The sequence below is a fragment of the Anomaloglossus baeobatrachus genome, chromosome 3 (assembly GCF_048569485.1).
Source record: "Anomaloglossus baeobatrachus isolate aAnoBae1 chromosome 3, aAnoBae1.hap1, whole genome shotgun sequence".
NCBI lineage: Eukaryota > Metazoa > Chordata > Amphibia > Anura > Aromobatidae > Anomaloglossus > Anomaloglossus baeobatrachus.
In genome coordinates, this window is record NC_134355.1 from 555,051,114 (window position 1) to 555,073,002 (window position 21,889).

Sequence of the window (21,889 nt, forward strand, 5' to 3'; positions counted from 1 at the left end):
GTGTGACACCAAGGAGCAACGATCAACGAGCGCAAAAACGTGAAAAATCGTTGCTCGTTGACACGTTGCTCCTTTCCCAAATATCGCCCCTCCTCTGCTATTGGACAGCTGCCGTGTGACGTCGCTGTGACGCCGCACAAACCGCCCCCTTAGAAAGGAGGCGGATCGCTGGCCAGAGCGACGTCGAAGGGAAGTTAAGTCCGTGTGACGGGTGTTAGCGATGTTGTGCGCCAAGGGCAGCGATTTGCCCGTGATGCACAACCGACGGGGGTGGGTACGCTCGCTAGCAATATCGGTATCGACATCACAGCGTGTAAAGTACCCTTTAGCCTAAAGGTACCGTCACACATAACGAGATCGCTAGCAAGATCGCAGCTGAGTCACGGTTTCTGTGACGCAATAGCGATCCCGTTAGCGATCTTGTTATGTGTGACACCTACCAGCGATCAGGCCCCTGCTGTGAGATCTCTAGTCGTTGCAGAATGGTCCAGGCCATTTTCTTCAAAGTTGATGTCCTGCTGGGCAGACACATCCCTGTGTTTGACACTGTGTGACAGGGTCCCAATGACAGCAGAGATCATTATACAGGTCGCTACTGCGACCTGTATTGTTCCTGCATCGCTTTTAAGATCTGACTGTGTGACAGCTCACCTGCGACCTCCCAACGACTTGCGATCCCTATCAGGTCGCATCGTTTTCGGGATCGCTGGTAAGTCGTTGTGTGTGACTGAGCCTTAAAGGGACATTTACGATGCAATATATTTGTGACGAGCAGTGTTAAAAACACACATATTTCTTATCTTGCCAAGTAAACAGGCTGCCAAACACCCAATGAATGAAGAAAACGCTTGATCATCAGGTGAAATGATCTTTTGCACAGGGTATAAGATTATTGTTCTCCGTTGGGGCTGCATCCTGTGTAAGCAAAACTCGTACTGCCTAGAACCACGGCAGCCTATACGCACTGAGCAATCTAGTCTAGATCACTCAGTGTGCATCAATTGTTTTGGTTTGCCTTTGCAAACAGGCAGTCAAATAAAACCAAGCAATCGGTGCTCGTATCGTGACACTGGTGGATGCGTGTGCATGGACCTTTAGGAAGCCTCTTCTCATACTGTGAAACATGGGTGTGTTAAAGCCAATCTAACAGGACCTGTTATATGCATAGGCCATTAAATCAGCCAATCACTTTGTAAAAACAGAAAAAAGTCTGTGTCAATCCAACTTAGGTTGATACCACTATTACTATTGCAACATGGTTTGTGTCGCGGGCGAGGAGGAGGGTGTCAGCACACCGCGCTCGCCCCCTTCTGCTCGGGTCCGGCGGCCGCTGCTCAGTGGTGGCTCGAGCCGTAGGCCGGATCCCGGGGGTTTCTCGAGCGACACTCCTCGCCCGTGAGTGAAAGGGGTTTGTTGGGTGAGGGGATGGTTATAGTTCGTGACGCCACCCACGGTTGTGGTGATTTCACCACCGCTGCTCAATGCGGGGGTCCCGGGGATGGTGATGCGGAGCAGCCAGGTGTTGTGTTGCTCCTCCGTGGGCAGGGGCTGGTGATCCCGGGGCCCGGTGATGGTTTGTGAGGTGCGGGGCCTGGTAGGCGCAGGGACGCGGGGGCAGCGCTGTGCCTTGCGGCACTGTGGTACTCACTCAGCCTGAGACATGGACACAGTTTGTACGGTAAACCAAACGGCTGGTAGGACGGTCCCACAGACGGCTGCACCTGCACTCCCGGTAGGTGACGGTGATGTCCCTCTTCCTTGCACCTATGGTTGACTTGTGGTAGCGGTGGATTCCCTCCGGTTACCCGCTCCCCGACTACAATCTGGGCCGGAGGAGCTCTACACTTTGCCCGCAGGCGCTGGCCCTGAGAAACTGGTGCCTTGGCGGTGGCGATGTCTCTCTGCTTCAGGTTGAGCTGTTGCCTTCAATCGGGACTTGGTTGCTGGGGGATCTACGTCCCCTTCACTGACGGATTCGGCAAATTTGGCGACTCCTAGCCTTGCCGGGGTCCGAGAGGCCCCTGCCCTGGTGCTGAGTGTCCTTCGGAACACTGCTCCAGACCACCGGGCACACAGCCAACGGGGTCCTTCCAGGAACTTCCAAACGGTCCCACTCCAGATGGTCACCGCCGTCGCTGACCTTGCTGTTCTGGCCCTACACAAAGCTGGACCTTTCAGGCTTTCCTTCCTTTTCCACTTTTCTACTTTCACTGCTTGTTTACTCCTTCACTTAGCTCCTCACTCAAGCTCTGTTGTTTACTCTTGCCCTCCCTGGGCTACTCTGCCTGGTCCTTCCCGCCTCCAGAGCTGTGATCTCCTTGGTGGGCGGAGCCAACCGCCTGGCCCACCCCCTGGTGTGAATCATCAGCTTCTGGAGGAAGGCAACAAGGATTTGTAGTTTAGCTGTGATGTGCCTACCTGGAGTGTGGGGTGTGGTGGTGTTGTGACCTGTGACCCCTGGCTTGCCCAGGGCGTCACATTCCCCCTTAGCAAAATGCAGACCGTCCGCGGGCTGCCGTCCTACACCGGTTTTATTTTTCTGAAAAAGATAACATTTGGGAAATTAACATATATACATTTTTAATAACTCTTCCCAAGACGGGAGGCACATTTCTTAAACGTTGCAACGGTTTACGGTTACGGTTTCCGCTCTCTCCCACCCAAGCAACCTGGCCCTGATGCTGACCCTAAAACCCAGGCAGCACCCCTTGACCCACAGTCCAGCACACGGTACCCGAGCGGGATCTGTCCTTCCCTCCAGAGGGTAGCCACCGGTTCCTTTGGTGGCTGGGCCCCAGCCTGCTCTGCTGAGGGCCCTCCCTCCAACCTGCCTCTCCGGAGGCGGCCTGCGGAAAACGGTAACGGTAACCAACATATTTACAAGCCACTAACGTCTGTGGTTGCCCTGCAAGTTCACGGGCTTGTCCATGGATAGTTCCCATGCATTTTTAAACGGTCCCCACGGGGACAACGGTGCCGGCTCCGGCCGGTTCAATCACTACGCAAATCAGGTAACTGTTCGGTAATTATCATTTTCATTTTCAACTTTTCAACAAACAAACTGTGGTGGTCCCAACGGGGACGGTGCTGCGGGCGTCCGCTGCCCTACTCCGGTCCTTCTGCTGCTTCATCCGAGGGAGGGGGTGCAGAGCTCACCCTGCTCTCGTTGCTGCCCCTGAGCTTCACATCCAGGGCAAACCACCCCCTCTCTCCGCAGTGCCGGGTATACCGCACCATGTCTCCCGGTATGAGGTTACGGCCAGGATGCTCCTCGGGCAGATGGGCATTCACGTCCCGCCGGGCCACAAACACTTCGGCCTCCAGGCCCGGTTCATATATAAATCCGTAGCCCCGGCGGACATCAAACCGCCTCACCTGCCCTTCATACAACGGGCCCCGGACACGGAAGGTCGCTTGCCGAAGATTTTCTTTTTCCCGAATGGCTCGGGCCACCAGCTCGGCTTTCCTTCTCTCCCTCTCCGCGATCTCCAGGCCCAACTTTGTCGGCTCCCTGTCCCAATATGGCGCTGGTGCCAGCGCCGGCGCACGGGTCGGGCCCCGCGGGACATCCAGAACGTTACCCATTGTCAGGAAGGTGGGCGGCGTATCCCGCGGTGTCATGGCCTTGGGCGCTGCCCTGCAGCAACAACCCGGCGCCACCTCAGCCGAGGTGTGGGGGATGGGCACAGGGGCTTTCCGCAGCTGGGCCTTCGGCTCGGAGCGGGTCATCGGCTCCGGCTCAGGAAACTGCTCGGGGACTGTCTCTGACACAATCTTCGAGGCCTTCCATGGCAACACCTCCGGTTTGCTACGGGCTCCGGCTACAGGTCGGTCCGCTGGGGCGGACGGGCTGGGTATCGCTACCGGTTGCGGTGGTAGCGGGCCTAGTGGCAGGGTCACGCCCTCCGAGACTGGTGGTGAGGGAGGCAACGGGGGGAGAGGGCTTGGACCGGGTCCCTCAGCCGCAGCGACCGGTCCCTCCGGGACATAGGGGCGTGGGTCACTCACCCTCCCTTCCTCCGCTTCCTCCTCGCGTCTCCGCACGGTGGCTATAACGTCCGCCATGTCGGTCTCCCACTCCTCCAAGAGGAGCTGCATCTTGACCTGCAGCCTTAGGTGGAGCTGCACGGTCCGGATTTCCACCCACGCTGCGGTTCCCGGCGCGGGGGCCACGGTGTTTCGGGACGGCATCCACATGGTGACTTTCTCTTTTCTTTCCAGGAACGGTGTGCTTGCAGGGTCCTGGCGTCCCTGCTTTTATAGCCGCAGCTACATGCGGCCAGCTGCCATCGCGTCCCCCTTAGCTCTTTCCGGCCCCTCCTCTCTCGGGGCGGGTTCTTGGCCTTCGCGCCTCTACTGCTCGAGAAGACGCTCGAGCGGGAACTTTTCGCGCCAAAGATGGCGGCTTCTGCAATTTTTCTGCCGGATACCTCCGGCGGTGACAAGGCGCACCTCTACCAGACGGCAGAGCGGTAAGATCCTGTTCGTGACGCCAAGTTGTCACGGGCAGGGAGGAGGGTGTCAGCACACCGCGCTCGCCCCCTTCTGCTCGGGTCCGGCGGCCGCTGCTCAGTGGTGGCTCGAGCCGTAGGCCGGATCCCGGGGGTTTCTCGAGCGACACTCCTCGCCTGTGAGTGAAAGGGGTTTGTTGGGTGAGGGGATGGTTATAGTTCGTGACGCCACCCACGGTTGTGGTGATTTCACCACCGCTGCTCAATGCGGGGGTCCCGGGGATGGTGATGCGGAGCAGCCAGGTGTTGTGTTGCCCCTCCGTGGGCAGGGGCTGGTGATCCCGGGGCCCGGTGATGGTTTGTGAGGTGCGGGGCCTGGTGGGCGCAGGGACGCGGGGGCAGCGCTGTGCCTTGCGGCACTGTGGTACTCACTCAGCCTGAGACACGGACACAGTTTGTACGGTAAACCAAACGGCTGGTAGGACGGTCCCACAGACGGCTGCACCTGCACTCCCGGTAGGTGACGGTGATGTCCCTCTTCCTTGCACCTATGGTTGACTTGTGGTAGCGGTGGATTCCCTCCGGTTACCCGCTCCCCGACTACAATCTGGGCCGGAGGAGCTCTACACTTTGCCCGCAGGCGCTGGCCCTGAGAAACTGGTGCCTTGGCGGTGGCGATGTCTCTCTGCTTCAGGTTGAGCTGTTGCCTTCAATCGGGACTTGGTTGCTGGGGGATCTACGTCCCTTTCACTGACGGATTCGGCAAATTTGGCGACTCCTAGCCTTGCCGGGGTCCGAGAGGCCCCTGCCCTGGTGCTGACTGTCCTTCGGAACACTGCTCCAGACCACCGGGCACACAGCCAACGGGGTCCTTCCAGGAACTTCCAAACGGTCCCACTCCAGACGGTCACCGCCGTCGCTGACCTTGCTGTTCTGGCCCTACACAAAGCTGGACCTTTCAGGCTTTCCTTCCTTTTCCACTTTTCTACTTTCACTGCTTGTTTACTCCTTCACTTAGCTCCTCACTCAAGCTCTGTTGTTTACTCTTGCCCTCCCCGGGCTACTCTGCCTGGTCCTTCCCGCCTCCAGAGCTGTGATCTCCTTGGTGGGCGGAGCCAACCGCCTGGCCCACCCCCTGGTGTGAATCATCAGCCTCTGGAGGAAGGCAACAAGGATTTGTAGTTTAGCTGTGATGTGCCTACCTGGAGTGTGGGGTGTGGTGGTGTTGTGACCTGTGACCCCTGGCTTGCCCAGGGCGTCACATTTGCACTGCTACTAGGGGTGATCTGAGAAAATTATGTGTTTACTGGGGCACTTTTTGTGGGCACTTTTATGCACTCTCTTTGAGAATCGGACACCTCACATCTTTTTATGGGAGCAATATGGCACAGTTATTGGTTCACTCTAACATGTTAATGGGACACTTTATGTTGGGTACTGTGAATAAAAGCATTTTGTACCAAAAAGGGTCCCCCCTCGTCTCTCCCTTTTGTGGGTACTGCCTCGTGCTTTCAGCTCCCTTCACAGGTTGGGAGCATGATATACGATATATGTCTTTACTCAGGCACCTGATTGATAGCCATCTGTGGGTTTGTTTGGCACAGGTTCTGGTTAACCCTTATGCCTAATGTATTATGTGCACTGTGTGATTCTGCATGCCATTGTTTTGTCATCTGCTATCCCAGCAGGTTTGGTTGGCTCCATTCAGGGCCATTCTCAGCTGTAATTTTCAGTTACCAGTACAGCTTATAGGTGTTGTTCCTGGCACAGGATTTATCCTGACAGATTGTTTATTTGCTCTAACACAGACCTGGGCAAGGGGCGGCCCGCGGGCCACATCCGGCCCGCCTACTCTCTGTGACCGGGCCGCCTGGCTCCGGGTGTCCTTGCTGGCCGGTCACTGATGAGGGCAATCTGACCTGTTGTCCGGAGCTCCAGGCTCCGGGCGGCCCGTGGTCAGATTGCCCTCATCACACGCTGCGTGCCGGCAGGGAACAGAGGACAGATATTGCAGCACCACACAGTGCAGCAGCGGAACGCAGGAATCTGTCCTCTGTTGCCTGCCGGCACTTTCTCTGTGACACACACGCGCGCGCCCTGATGTCGTCAGTACGGCGCGCGTGTGTGTCATTTGAAAAGTTCCCGCCCCGGCAGGAGAAGAAGATGCAGCAGCCGGAGCCTGTACGGAGAGAGGAAGCAGCTCAGCGGGGAGCCGTACAAGAGAAGAAGGATGTTAGCGGGAGCCCGTACTGAGGTGCCTGAGGAGGGAAAGGTGAGTGGTGACTAGTAACCTGAGGGGACAATGGGGGGAGTGGAGGGGAGGGGGGGGTAACTGGTGAGTAATATTTGGGTGTAGTGATGTAGTATATGGCAATGTAGTTTTACAGGTGTAGTATATAGGGGTCTAGTGATGTATATGTGGATGTAGTGATGTATATTACAAGTGTATATAGGGGTGTAGTGATGTATATTACAGGTGTATATGGGGGTGCAGTGATGTATATTACAGGTGTATATGGGGGTGCAGTGATGTATATTACAGGTGTATATAGAGGTGTAGTGATGTATATTACAGGTATATATGGGGGTGCAGTGATGTATATTACAGGTGTATATAGGGGTCTAGTGATGTATATTACAGGTGTATATGGGGGTGTAGTGATGTATATTACAGGTGTATATAGGGGTGCAGTGATGTATATTACAGGTGTATATGGGGGTGTAGTGATGTATATTACAGGTGTATATAGGGGTGCAGGTGATGTATATTACAGGTGTATATAGGGGTGTAGTGATGTATATTACAGGTGTATATGGGGGTGCAGTGATGTATATTACAGGTGTATATGGGGGTGCAGTGATGTATATTACAGGTGTATATAGGGGTGCAGTGATGTATATTACAGGTGTATATGGGGGTGTAGTGATGTATATTACAGGTGTATATAGGGGTGCAGTGATGTATATTACAGGTGTATATGGGGGTGCAGTGATGTATATTACAGGTGTATATGGGGGTGCAGTGATGTATATTACAGGTGTATATGGGGGTGTAGTGATGTATATTACAGGTGTATATGGGGGTGTAGTGATGTATATTACAGGTGTATATGGGGGTGTAGTGATGTAGTATATGGGGATTGTTTGTGTATATATGTATATAGCGTGTGCGTATGTATATGTGCGTGCGTGCAGAGAGAAAAGCCCGTAACAGCGAGTGGTACTGGAGTTACATCGGGTACCACGTGCTCTCTCCCCGCCCCCTGCAGCGCCATACCGCCATTATAGGGCCTGATTGCGTTTCTCCGGTACCTGTTTGCATACATGTGACAGGTACCGGAGAAAACACGAGTCTGTGAAATAAAAAGATTTTCCATATTTACCTGCTTTCTTCAGCTCTGCTGCCTCCCGCTCCTGACCACTGCTCATTCATTGATTATTCACCGCACTCAGGACCTGGAAGCCGGAGCATCGCGATGACAGCACCGGGCACAGCACCGTTGAGGACATCACCGCAGGGACAGGTGAGTATTCTGCAAGCACAGTGACCTCCAGGAGGTCATCAGAGTTTCCAATGAACTTTGATGACCATCCTGCGACACCCACGCTACAGATTCATGGGTTCATCAGAGTTCATTGGGAACTGTGACGAGTCCCCGAGATGCTCCGGCTTCCAGGTTCTCAACATACACACACACCTGTATACTCACCCAGCGATGCGGTCCCCAGCGCTGTCCCTGCTTCCAGCTGCTCACTGCAGTGAATATTCAGTGAGTATAATTACCAGCGATAAGGAGCGGGAGGCAGCAGAGCCAGAGACAGCAGTGCCAGAGACAGCAGCTCTGGAGAGAGGTAAAATAGAAAATCTTTTTATTAAAAAGACCCGTGTTTTCTCTGGTATTTGTCACACTGATGTCACACAGATCACATCAGTGTGCGATCCGTGTGACACCCGTGCTGCCAGAGAAAAAAAGGACATGTGCGCGTGCAGGGCCACGAGGGGTCACACAGTCCGTAACTTACTGTTTGTATATGAAGGGATAGTATATATACTATATACAGTATTGGGTAAAACTGAGTTAATTATATTAGTCCGGCCCTCTAAAACCATCCCAATTTCTCATGCGGCCCCATGGGAAAATTAATTGCCCACCCCTGCTCTAACATATGCAATTCAGGAAATACGGCAGCAGGTTATCTGTCCCTCAGTGATTGGACTTATTTATATATTATTGTGTTCCTTGCACAGGGTGGCACCCCTCATTCCCATCATGAGAGATGTGGGGGTTTTTTGTACATTTGATATGTATTTTAAATGATTTTAATCATGTTTTGTGTGTAATCTTGATTGTTTAATAAAATGGACTATTAATTATATTGAGGATCACTGTGATACGGTTTTATCCTTTGGATTGTGCGTCCCTTATGCATGAGCTTTCCTCTCCCCAGTTAAAAGCATTTTGTGACATTGTTCATCAGAGCAATCTGTTAAGGGGGCTTTACACGCTACGATATCGTTAATGTTTTGTCGTCGGGGTCAAGTTGTTGGAGCGAGGAACGTCTTCTTACCTGCCGCCGGCCACAATGCGGAAGGAAGAAGGTGGGCGGGATGTTACGTCCTGCTCATCTCCGCCCCTCCGCTTTGATTGGCCGGCCGCTTAGTGACGTTGCGGTGACGTCGCTGTGATGCCGAACGTCCCTCCCCCTTGAAGACTATGTAGTGCTTATAATGTATATGACTCGCCCACCCCAGGGCTATGGGACACCCGGTGCCGGGCAGAACTGGTCCGGTGATAGTCAGTGGTGGCTGGGCCCGGCTCCGTGGCCCTGGTGGGTGTCAGTAAAATATGTGGCTTGAAGTAATAAAGTTTGTGTTCGTGACGCCACCTGTGGTCTGCGGCTATTAAGCCGCCGCTGCTGTGTAAGGCCTCCGGGGTGATGATGTGGCAGCAATGTTGGTACTGCTCCCCACAGGTGGAGCAATGCCCGGGGCGCTGTTGGTGCTTGTGAGAGTCTATGGGGATGTGCGGCTAACACGGTGCAGGGCCGACAGGCAATGAAAGAATCAGGCATAAACAACAGTCTCTTTACCTTTTCCTCTTTACTTCGAACACAGTCCAGTCCTGGGAGACCGTTACAGGTGGTGATGGGGGATCCGGTCGGCCTGGAAGTACTTGGGGTGATCTTTCTGGCCAGCTGAGTATGAGGCCTACTCCTGTGCTTTTCTTTGTTATCATAGGACCCTGCTTCTCTGAATCCAGCAATGGCCCTCTTTGCTGCTGGGACTGATGGTACGTCCCTTTCCCTCTGTAGCAGGCTGCGCAGGCCCTCTCTCTAGTGCTTCTCTGCTGGAGTCCACACCGGGCCTCGATGCTGCAGCTGTACCTTTGGGATGTTTGGGCCAGGGGCTTACAGCTCTCCTGCCCTTCGGATTCGGCTACCAGGGAATATGTTTAAGCCCTGGTGGCCACAGACTCCGATGTCCGAGTCTCTCTGCTGCCTCTCAGCTACTCCTGCTTCTCTGGACCAAGCTACTCTAGCTCCAGGCCCCAGATTCACAGGACAGCTCACTCTGCGTCTGTTCACTTCTACTGCTCCCTACAGACTAACTACTACTTCCTCCCTTCAGCCAGACTTAAGGAATGCTCCCTGAAGTTCCAGGTTCAGAGCTCCCCCTGCTGGCCGGAGGGAGAACTGTGTTGGGTGTTAACTTACTGGCCAATAGATCTCCCAATTACCTCCAGGCTCAGCATTAACCCTTTGGGAGGGCAATGCTGTTGTGGCGACCAGGTCCTGGGGCGCCACACTCCCCCTTAGTTAAATTCAGTACTCCCGGACTGTAGAAACAAACATAACATGTTAGAACATTTCATCCCATTATGGGAGGCGCATTACTTGAACGTTACAGACTTAAACATTAATATAAGAGTCCAGTGCGGCTCCCTGCCGGGTGTCCATTACACTGCTCCATGGGGGACCCGCCGCGATCAAACCCCCAACGTAGGCTCTGGGCGTGCGTCAGAGCATTGATGACCCCACTCTATGCACGCCGGACGGGTTTTCCTTCAGGGGTGTTGAACACACTAATGCTAACTATGAACAATTTAGGTGTTGGCCACCCATAGTCCAGTGGCCCAATTGTCCATTTTTGCAATCAAAGAAAAAGAAAAACATTTTGTACACAACATTACAGACATTTTGCATAACTATTTACATTCTAATAAGTACTCCCTCCCTTTCCCCTATACAGTTGACTCTCTATACCTTGGAGGGGGTTGTCCCCGAGTGCTGCGTTGGGACCTGCGTAGCTCTGGTGTTTGCCCCTGACTACTTGGTGTGTCTTCTACCTCAGCACTACAGGTGGGCCTAACCCCGATAGGTAAGCGTGATGGTTGCCTATGTGGTCTAAGAGTCGCCAAGGGTATGACAGGTTCACCACTGACAGGGGGTTGATCCTCCTGTTCCACTGCTGGCGTGTCATCTCGTGTTGGAGCGGACGGTTCTTTAGGTGGATCCGGAACCTTTTCTGTTTCTGGCTCGACCAACTGCGGAAACGTCAAAACTGGTACCACTATGGCATTGTTTATTCGGGTCCAAGTTTTGGGGAATTTTCCAAGGATGGTTTGAATCATCTCCCCTTCTTTCTCTTGACTTTGGGGACTTCCTTGTACTTCTTCCATTTCTTTTTGGATTCTGCACCGTTCAGGGCACGCTTTCAGGCGGTCTCGAGAAATTGCTTGATAGGTCTTGCCTTCATCCTTGCTTATGAGGCATACCTTACTATTGTCAAAGTTGGAGGGGATAATGGTGTAGGGCTCGTTTTCCCACTGATCATCCAATTTATGCGTCCTCCGCTTCTTCTTGAGGACTTGTTCTCCAGGTGCTAAGGGAGTTGCTGGGGCTGTTTGATTGTAATGCTGCTCTTGTCTCGTTCTTGCTTGAGACAGGCTCCTCTCTACGCACTCCTGGACCTTACGGTACCGCTGCTGCCGTTCTGTATCCCAATCCTCTATTTCTTGAACCGCCTCAGGCGAAACAGTCCCCATCTCAAAGTCTACAGGCAACTTGCCAGGTCTGGCTCGCATCAGGTAAGTGGGGCTGCAGTTGGTCGAATTTACTGGGATATGGTTGTACAGGTCTACCAGATCTGGCAACTTCTCTGGCCATTGGTTCCTTTCTTCCAGCGGTAGGGTCTTCAGCATATCAATAACCACATGGTTCATTTTCTCGCACAGTCCATTGGTTTGGGGGTGGTACGGTGTGGTTCGGATTTTCTTACAGCCGTACATGTTACAGAACTCTTGGAACACTTCGGCCTCGAATGCAGGACCTTGATCAGTCAGTACCCTTTCCGGATAACCGTGAGGTCGACAAAAGGATGCCTGGAACGCTCTAGCTGCTGTTCTGGCTGTCTGGTCCTTCACAGGCACTACTACCAGGAAACGAGAGTAATGGTCCACAATGGTGAGGGCGTACACATAGCCTGACCGGCTTGGTGTTAACTTCACGTGGTCCAGGGCCACCAACTCCAGGGGCTGCTTCGTGACAATTGGCTGTAGGGGAGACCTTTGGCTGGCATCATCATTCCGCCTCAGGTTACACGGGCCACAGTCTCGGCACCACTTCTCGATCATCTTTCTCATGTGCACCCAATAGAACCGATCACGGAGTAGGGCCTCCAACTTCTTCCACCCGAAGTGTCCTGCGTTATCATGATACGCTGCTAGGACCATTGGAGCATCCCTCTGCGGAACCACTATCTGCCAGACAAGATCATTTGTTCGCCAGTTGACATATCTCTTGCAGAGCTTGCCTTGGTAGGTGAACAGTCGTCCCCTCTCCTTCCACAGCTGCTGGGCTTCCTCTGGAGCGTCTGGGCCAAGATGGGTCTCAGCTTGCGCTAGCTTCTCTTTGACCAATCGCACGGCCGGGTCACCGTTCTGTGTCTCTTCCCAATTATGGTGGAGTAATGGGTTGACCGAGACCTCGTGCTGGCTTGAGAGCTTCACTCCCACAGCATGCTCACACTGGGAAACACCTTGGTGATGGAAAGCCGGTAACTCTATCTCTTCGAGTTCATCCAGGTCTTCTCCAGACTCGGGTAAGTGAGGCATTCTGGACAGCGCATCAGCATTGTTATTCTTCTTGCCAGCCCGATACTTGATGGTAAAGTCAAAGTTAGACAGCCGGGCCATCCATCGCTGTTCCATCGCACCTAACTTGGCTGTTGCCAGGTGTGTCAACGGATTGTTGTCCGTGAAGATGGTGAACTTGGCCGATGCCAGATAGTGCTTGAAGCGTTCAGTCACTGCCCAAACAATAGCGAGGAACTCCAGCTTGAAGGAACTGTAGTTTTCTGGATTCCTTTCTGTGGGCCGAAGCTTCCTACTGGCGTACGCTATCACCCTCTCTCTGCCTCCCTGTACCTGGGACAGAACTGCTCCCAGTCCCACGTTGCTGGCGTCTGTATACAGTACAAACGGTTGGCTGTAGTCAGGGTAGGCCAGAATTTCTTCTCCCGTGAGAGCCCCTTTCAGCCGGACAAAGGATGTTTCTAGTTGGCTGCTCCATTCAAATGGAGGGCTCTGCTTCTTAGCCTGCTTTGGCTGGCCCACCAGGAGATCTTGAACGGGCGCTGCTATCTTGGTGAAACCATCAATGAACCTTCGGTAGTAGCCCACCAGTCCAAGGAACTGCCGCACCTCCTTCACTGTGGTGGGTCTTGGCCAGTCCTTGATTACAGTGACTTTCTCCGGATCAGGTGCCACACCTTCTGCGCTGACCACATGACCCAGGTACTGTACCTTTGGCTTCAAGAGGTGACATTTGGACGGCTTGATCTTCAGGCCATATTTCGACAAGGACTCAAACACTTCTGCTAAGTGCTTCAGGTGGTCCTCATAAGTCTTGGAGTAGACTATGACGTCATCCAGGTACAACAGCACGGTTTCAAAGTTGTGGTGGCCCAAGCAGCACTCCATCAACCTTTGGAATGTCCCTGGGGCGTTGCAGAGCCCGAATGGCATACAATTGAACTCACAGAGGCCCATTGGTGTCGTGAATGCAGTCTTCTCCTTGTCCGCCTCTGCCACGGGAACCTGCCAATACCCACTGGTGAGATCCAAGGTGGAGAAATAGTTAGCTGACTTTAAGGCTGTTAGTGACTCCTCTATTCTGGGCAGTGGATAAGCATCTTTATGTGTAATGCGGTTAATTTGCCTGTAATCTACACACATTCTCATTGTACCATCTTTTTTCTTTACGAGCACTAGTGGAGCTGCCCAGGGGCTACAACTATCTCTGATAACCCCAGCCTCCTTCATTTCTCGTAACATTTCCTTGGCACACTGATACTGTGCGGGGGGTACAGGGCGGTATCTCTCTTTAATGGGATGATGGTCACCCGTGGGGATTTGATGTTTAACCCCTTTCACCTGCCCAAAATCTAGGGGGTGTTTGCTGAAGACCCGCTCGTACTCCTGTACCACCCGGTAAACCCCATGCTTTTGGTGCGAGGGGGTGGAGTCTGTGCCTACATGTAATTTTTGGCACCAGTCTTCCAGCTGCCCCTTGGAGCCATTGTCTTCCGCCTGGTCGGACGGGATCAAGGGTTCCACTGTTTTAATGGTATTGTTGCTGACAGTGTACAGTTTTGCTACAGTGGCGTACCGGGGCAATTTGGCCTCCTCCTCCCCACAATTCAAGACACGGACGGGCACTCTCCCCTTGCGAACGTCTGCTACCCCTCTGGCTATCAGGACTCCAGGCCTACTGTCTGAATACACCGGTTCTACCAAGGCATGGTAATCCTGACCCTTGAGGCCTATTGCTGCCCGACACCATATCAACATTTCACTTCTTGGGGGTATTGCAATGGGGAGGGGGTCACTTACCCTCACACTGCCAATTTCTCCTCCGGCCAGCTCTACCTGCTGCCTCCTCATCAGGGCTCTGATCTCCCTCTGTAGGGCACGCTGCTGCCCGGAGCTGGCAGTTTCAGACGCCTGTTGCAACAAAATTATCACTTCGGCAATACAATTTTCTATCACATTTGTACCAATGGTTAGCAGTGGATCAGATTCTTTGCGATCAATATCTACAATTATCATCCCCTGACATGGCAATTCCACCCGCCCCACTTTAATGGTTACTTCTTTGTACCCAATTTGAGGTAAGGGCTGACCATTACTGGCCACAATTGTTAAATCATCATCTGGGCCATGGTCAATGTCTGAATCAGCCCAATATCTTTTGTACAGTTTGTGGGGGATGGTTGTTACCTGGGACCCCGTATCCAGGAGGGCATTCAAAGGGATCCCATCCAGCACAATGGGAAGGACCGGTCGTCCTCCCACATACTTGCTGCGGCTGGGGTTTGAGCCGGGCTTCCTTACACCTGGGGGTTGGCTCCTGGCCCCAGGCTCAGCCCATTTAAAGGACAGCGTCGTGCAATGTGGCCCGCCTGGCTGCAGCGGCGGCAGATCGGTTGTCCTGTTGAATCATACCGGTCTGTGTCTCTGCCTCGGGTCGGCGGAATCCTCCTCTGTCGCATCCATGGGACGTCATCTGGGCTGGAGGCCAACTCGATTTTTGCAGGCGAGGGGGTCATTTGTAGAGACTGCACGGTCTTGGCAAGGGCAGCCACAGTCTTGGTCAGCTCCTGGACCTGCTGTCTGAGCTCTGCAGTGGGATCCTTATCCAGGGACTGCGCCTCAGCCCCTGCAGTGGCTCGTGTTGCAGGCACCACCCCGGGGTACGTGATAGCAAGAGGCCGGAGGGGTACTGGGTCATTCGGTGTAGATTCTCTCAGTACCCTGATGGCCTGGTCCTTAAACTTTGCAAAGTCCAGAGCAGGGTTCTGGAGGACCAGGATACGCAGCTGGGTCCTGTGGGCATCTGACAGGAGCCCCTCTATGAACTGCTCAGTTAAGAGTTTGTCTTCTTCACGTACACTCTCTGGGTCCACCTGTTTAACTGCTTTCAGGGCCTCTTGCAGGTTTAAGGCATAGTCCCTTATGCTGTCTGTGGCCCGCTGCTTGCACCCAAAGAATCTCATCTTTATCTCTGCTGCGGTGCGGGTGTCAAAAGTACTCTTTAGCTTGGCCAGTATCTGGGTTGCTGTCCCTTTATCTGTATCAGGCCAGGACTTCACTTCACGCTGGGCTGCGCCGGCTAGCTGTCCCATTACTATGCCCACCTTCTGGCTCTCAGTCAGCGGATACACCCGGAATAAGCTGTGCAGGCTTTCTCTGAAGTCACTCAAGGTATGGGACTCCCCGGAGTACTGCGGCAGCCATTCTGCTCCCGGTATGTACGGCATGGTGATCGGCATTACCGGCGCTACAGTGGGGGCTGGGGCGACGGCGACTGGGACTGCTTCGGCCGGTGCTGCGGCGCCTTGGGCGATGGCAGCCACCTGGTCTCCCTCTGAGTCGGACATCTTCCTCCCCCTTAGTGAACCTTACCAGGCTCCGTTCACTTTTCAAATTTTCTTCTGGGTCGCGCGGGGTTAACAGCGCTCTGCTCTGATGGCGCGCTCCCTTCGCGCTCTTTGTCAGGCACGCCCCCTTTCTTCCTGCGCTCGGCACGGCTAATGGGGCCGCAATTTACAACCAGTACACAGTCTTTTAAGCACAATTCCTGCAGGCGCACAGTACCCGGTGGGACCGGGCACGAAATCCTGTTCGTGACGCCAAAAGTTGACTCGCCCACCCCAGGGCTATGGGACACCCGGTGCCGGGCAGAACTGGTCCGGTGATAGTCAGTGGTGGCTGGGCCCGGCTCCGTGGCCCTGGTGGGTGTCAGTAAAATATGTGGCTTGAAGTAATAAAGTTTGTGTTCGTGACGCCACCTGTGGTCTGCGGCTATTAAGCCGCCGCTGCTGTGTAAGGCCTCCGGGGTGATGATGTGGCAGCAATGTTGGTACTGCTCCCCACAGGTGGAGCAATGCCCGGGGCGCTGTTGGTGCTTGTGAGAGTCTATGGGGATGTGCGGCTAACACGGTGCAGGGCCGACAGGCAATGAAAGAATCAGGCATAAACAACAGTCTCTTTACCTTTTCCTCTTTACTTCGAACACAGTCCAGTCCTGGGAGACCGTTACAGGTGGTGATGGGGATCCGGTCGGCCTGGAAGTACTTGGGGTGATCTTTCTGGCCAGCTGAGTATGAGGCCTACTCCTGTGCTTTTCTTTGTTATCATAGGACCCTGCTTCTCTGAATCCAGCAATGGCCCTCTTTGCTGCTGGGACTGATGGTACGTCCCTTTCCCTCTGTAGCAGGCTGCGCAGGCCCTCTCTCTAGTGCTTCTCTGCTGGAGTCCACACCGGGCCTCGATGCTGCAGCTGTACCTTTGGGATGTTTGGGCCAGGGGCTTGCAGCTCTCCTGCCCTTCGGATTCGGCTACCAGGGAATATGTTTAAGCCCTGGTGGCCACAGACTCCGATGTCCGAGTCTCTCTGCTGCCTCTCAGCTACTCCTGCTTCTCTGGACCAAGCTACTCTAGCTCCAGGCCCCAGATTCACAGGACAGCTCACTCTGCGTCTGTTCACTTCTACTGCTCCCTACAGACTAACTACTACTTCCTCCCTTCAGCCAGACTTAAGGAATGCTCCCTGAAGTTCCAGGTTCAGAGCTCCCCCTGCTGGCCGGAGGGAGAACTGTGTTGGGTGTTAACTTACTGGCCAATAGATCTCCCAATTACCTCCAGGCTCAGCATTAACCCTTTGGGAGGGCAATGCTGTTGTGGCGACCAGGTCCTGGGGCGCCACATATATAGGAGGCTATGTAGTGGCTCAAACTGTATATATGAGGCTATGTGGGGCTCATAATGTATATAGTTGGCTATGTTGCACTGATACTTTATATAGGAGGTTATGAGGGGCTCATAATGTATTTAGAAGTCTATCTGCAGGCTTATACTGTATTTATGAGACTGTGATAGCTCATAATGTATATAGGGGCTATATGGAGACTCACTATATACAGACAGGCAACGTGGGGGTTCATCCTGTATATAGGGGCTATGTGGGGGCATAAACTCTATATAGAGAGGCTATGTTGGAGGCTCATACTATAAGTAGTGAGCTATGTGATGGCTCCTGCTGTATATAGGGGAGGCTCTGTGAGGGCTCATACTGTATTTATTATAATAATAATAATAATAATCTTTATTTCTATAGCGCCAACATATTCCGCAGCGCTTTGCAATTCAGGAGGTTCATATACAAATAAGTAACAGTTATAGAGAATACAATAATTAGGGCAAAAAGGACAACCCTGCTCGTGAGAGCTTAAAATCTAAAATGAGGTGGGGGGGGACAAGGTACAAATGCTTATTTACAATGACAATCCAGCCATCTCAAGGAAATGGGGGAGAGATAAAGGCTGCCTGAACCAGTCAGCCAAAGCTTTGAGATGCTTTTGGGTGCGGTGGAGTTTGATGGGGAGTTATGTTCTGAAAGGTTGTGGAAGGACTATGTGAATTTAATTCAGCTAGGGAGTGTGATAGGCCACCCTAAAAAGATGTGTTTTTAGGGAACATCTGAAGCTGAATAAGTTGTGATTCATCCTGCCTTCTTGGGGTAGAACATTCCAGAGGATTGGTGCAACGCGGGAGAAGTCTTGGATCCGGGAGTGGGAGGTTCAGATCAGTCTTGATGTTAGTGCAACGTCGCTTGCAAAGCGTATGTAATGGGTAGGGTGATAGAGATGAGGGTGGAGATGTAGTGGGGTGCTGCACTGGGGAGAGTTTTGTGGGTGAGAACAAACAATTTGGATTGGATCCTGCGATATATGGGCAGCCAGTGCAGTGACTGGCACAGTCACAGAAGCATCTGAGTAACGGTTAGCCAGATAGGTGACCCTGGCTGCAGCATTATCAATGGACTGTAGAGGAGAGAGTTTAGTTAAGGGGAGCCCAATTAATAACGAGTTACAGTAGTCAAGGCGGGAGTGGATCATTGCCACGGTGAGAGTTTTTGTAGTTTCCATGGTGAGAAAGGGGTGGATTTTAGAGATGTTCTTGAGGTGCAGGAGTGGGCAAGAGATTGTAGATGGGAGGTGAAGGAGAGATCGGTGTCAAGTATCACACCCAGACAGCGGGCCTGCTGCCTAGGAGCTATCGTGGTGTCGCACACATAAAGGGAGATGTCAGGTTTTGGAAGTTTAGAAGATGGAGGAAATAGAAGTAGTTCATTTTTGGAAAGGTTTCATTTCACATAGAGTGCAGACATGATGTTGCAAATTGCAGCCAGACATTCACTGGTGTTCTGTAGTACAGCGGGGGTGAGGTCAGGGGATGAGGTGTATAGTTGTGTGTCATCAGCATAAAGATTGTACTGGAAGCTAAATCTACTGATGGTGTGTCCAATTGGGGCAGTGTAGAGGGAGAAAAGAAGAGAGTCAAGGACTAACCCTTGAGGGGCATCAACAGTGAGAGGAAAAGAAGATGTGGAGTCAGCAAATGATACGCTGAATGAGCGTCCAGAAATATAGGAAGAGAACCGGGAGAGAACAGTGTCCTTTAGGCCGATTGAATGTTGCATAGAGAGAAGGCGATGGTGATCAACAGCGTCGAAGGCTGCAGAGGTCAAGAAGAATAAGCAGAGAGTAGTCACTATTATGTTTTGCTGTCAGAAGGTCATTGCTCACTTTGACGAAGGCAGTTTCTGTTTAGTGTAGGAGCGGAAACCACACTGTAAAGGATTTAGAAGAGAGTCAGTGGAGAGGTAGCACATGAGGCGGGAATAGACCAGGCGCTCCAAGAGTTTGGAAATGAAGGGGAGATTGGAGACTGGTCTGTATTTGTTTCTGCAGGATGGGTCAAGAAAGGGTTTTTTTTTACTAATGAAGTAATGATAGAGTGTTTGAGGGAGGAAGGGAAGATACCAGAAAAGAGAGAAAAAGATTGAAGATTTTAGTTAGGTGAGTAGTGACGACCGGAGAGAGAGACTGGAGTAGTTGTGAGGGAAGGGATCAGTAGTGCAAGTGGTAGTGTGACGCCCTGGCAAAGCCAGGTTGTCACAGAAAGAGTTAATCCTCCTTGGTAATCTGATCCCACATCGGTGCAGCAAGACAAACCACATCCCCCAGGGTAAGAGAAAAGCAGAGCAGAGGGGAGGGGCTGAAGCAGAGTGTTTGAAGAGACAGAGAGAAGAGAAGTCTGGAGTTGTAGCTCCCAGGCTGAAAGTGAAGCGTGCTCCGAGAGGGCCGGGACAGGCCGTAGTGAGGAAGGGGCCAGAGGTAGCCGGAGCAGGGTAGTGGCCCCTCGGTACCTAGGGTGACCCGGATCACTGCAGGGGAGTGGATTCCCCGTTCCCGGCTGAGGAGAAAGAGGAAGAGAGTGGAGAGAAAGGCACCTGGCTGCAGGGAAAGAACAGGAGCTGCTGCACCGTGTGTGGGACACTAACACCCCCGTACCGAAGGCTGCGGACACCGGCAATTCCTAGTTTACCAGTGACTCCGTGTGAATTACTTGTGAGTACGCCCGTGCCCTCGGGCACCGCACCGCAGCACTGCGCCCTGCTCCCTGCTTACCCCATCACCGGGCCCCGGGACAGCCAACCCCCTACCCACGGAGGGGAGAAATAACATCTAGCTGCTCCATACCATCGCTCCCGGGATCCCCGTCCAGAGCAGCGGTGGTGTTCCAACCTCACCACAACCGTGGGTGGCGTCACGGACAATCTCCCTTACCAAATCCCCTTTTACTGTGGAGCCTGGGATCACAGACCGGGTCACGCCACCGTGATACCCACAGAAGCGACCCTGTGGCCCGGATCTGAGTACCCCTGGTCCCTGGGCGTCACAGTAGCATGAGAAGAAGAGAGGAGACTGGAGACTTCTTCCTCTGTGATTAGATCAAATGTGGAAAGTGAGCTGGATGGGATGAGCCTATAAATGAAGGGTGAATATGCACACTATGGTGAAATCCCATAGTTTGTATTAAAGAGGTGGTATAGGTTAAAGACCATCATGGCCTGTTAGCATGGAAATAATAATACCTACCAGGGACCCCAGGGAAGCTCCCAACGCGCGTTTCACTGTCTTTCTTAAGACGGGGAAAAAGACGACAAAACGCCATAGTGCGCCTATTCACCCTCATTTATAGGCTCATATTACACTACATATTTGTTTCTGATAAATATGGCATATGTAAATGGCATAATTCTTTCATAACTATATTTTTTATACATAGACTGTTATGTATTTATTTTCAATATGGATATCGTGACATGCTTTTTGATATAGCCTGCTCTTATGGCCACTTTTCAAGCCATTACCTCGTGGGCTTTTTTCAGGTTTAGCACTATATATTGACACTTTATGTGTGGCGCCCCTGAGGCTTCAGTCGCCACAGAGTATTGCACTCAAATTTGGGTGTAATGCTAAACTCGGATTCTAGGGAGGTCAGACCCGGTTTCACCACATTAAACACTTAAATACCCATCAGGTTGCCCTGTTCCCACTGGGGACTTGGCGAGAGTCGGGTAATAAAGGGGTCGCTGACAGAGTGGCATTTACAGGATGCCCTCAAACAGGGGCCCCAGTCCCACTAGCTTAGGACCTGGGAGGTGCAGCCAGCAGGGGGAGTCAGGAGCCAACACAACAGTTAGAGAGTTCTCCATCAGGAGAGAAAGATGTAGATCCCCATGTAGCTTTAAGCCAGGGGATCCACATTCAGGTGTTACAAGGAGGAAACCCACTGAACACCCAAACCGGACTGATCTCTAACGGGTTCGGGTTCGACGGAGCCCATCATAGCAAGTGACTGGTATTACCCGGGTGAGCGACACAGCACTAATAGTGGGTAAACAACCTGGAACTGCAGCCATAGACTCTGACTCTTTATTACCGGTACTGCCGCTCCGCACCGCCATTACTACTCCCCTCATCATCCTCCCCGGGGCCCGCTCCACCTGTGGGGAGCAATACTATCTATAGCTTCTACTACCATCTGCCCCTTAGGACAGCGACAGCAGCAGCTGCCCATTCCCTGGCTGCATACCACAGGTGGCATCATGACATTCACCTCACTAGTAACCCCATCATCCTTCCCCAGCCATCTTCTGTACGCCTCGGGGCAACGGAGCCAGGCTAGGCCGCCCGTGACAACGACAGTTGACGGTCCAGTGATGAGTAAGTTAACTACCTGTCCCGTGGGGTGCTACATATGCACTTTAGCACCTTATTACCACCTTGATTTTTATGTTAATTTGTATCCTGTAACTTATATTTCCCACTAGGTCTAAACTGTTAGCATATCATTACTTTGATATTGTGACCATTTTCATTTGGTTCCCACCAGGGATTTTTTTTACCTGTATAAACTCTCCGATTGAACCCTTTTTTATATGTAATTTTTATTAATATTAATTTTGATTTAATAAAATTTATGTAGTTTCAATTACATTCCCTGTACATTTTTTTTTGTAAGTTA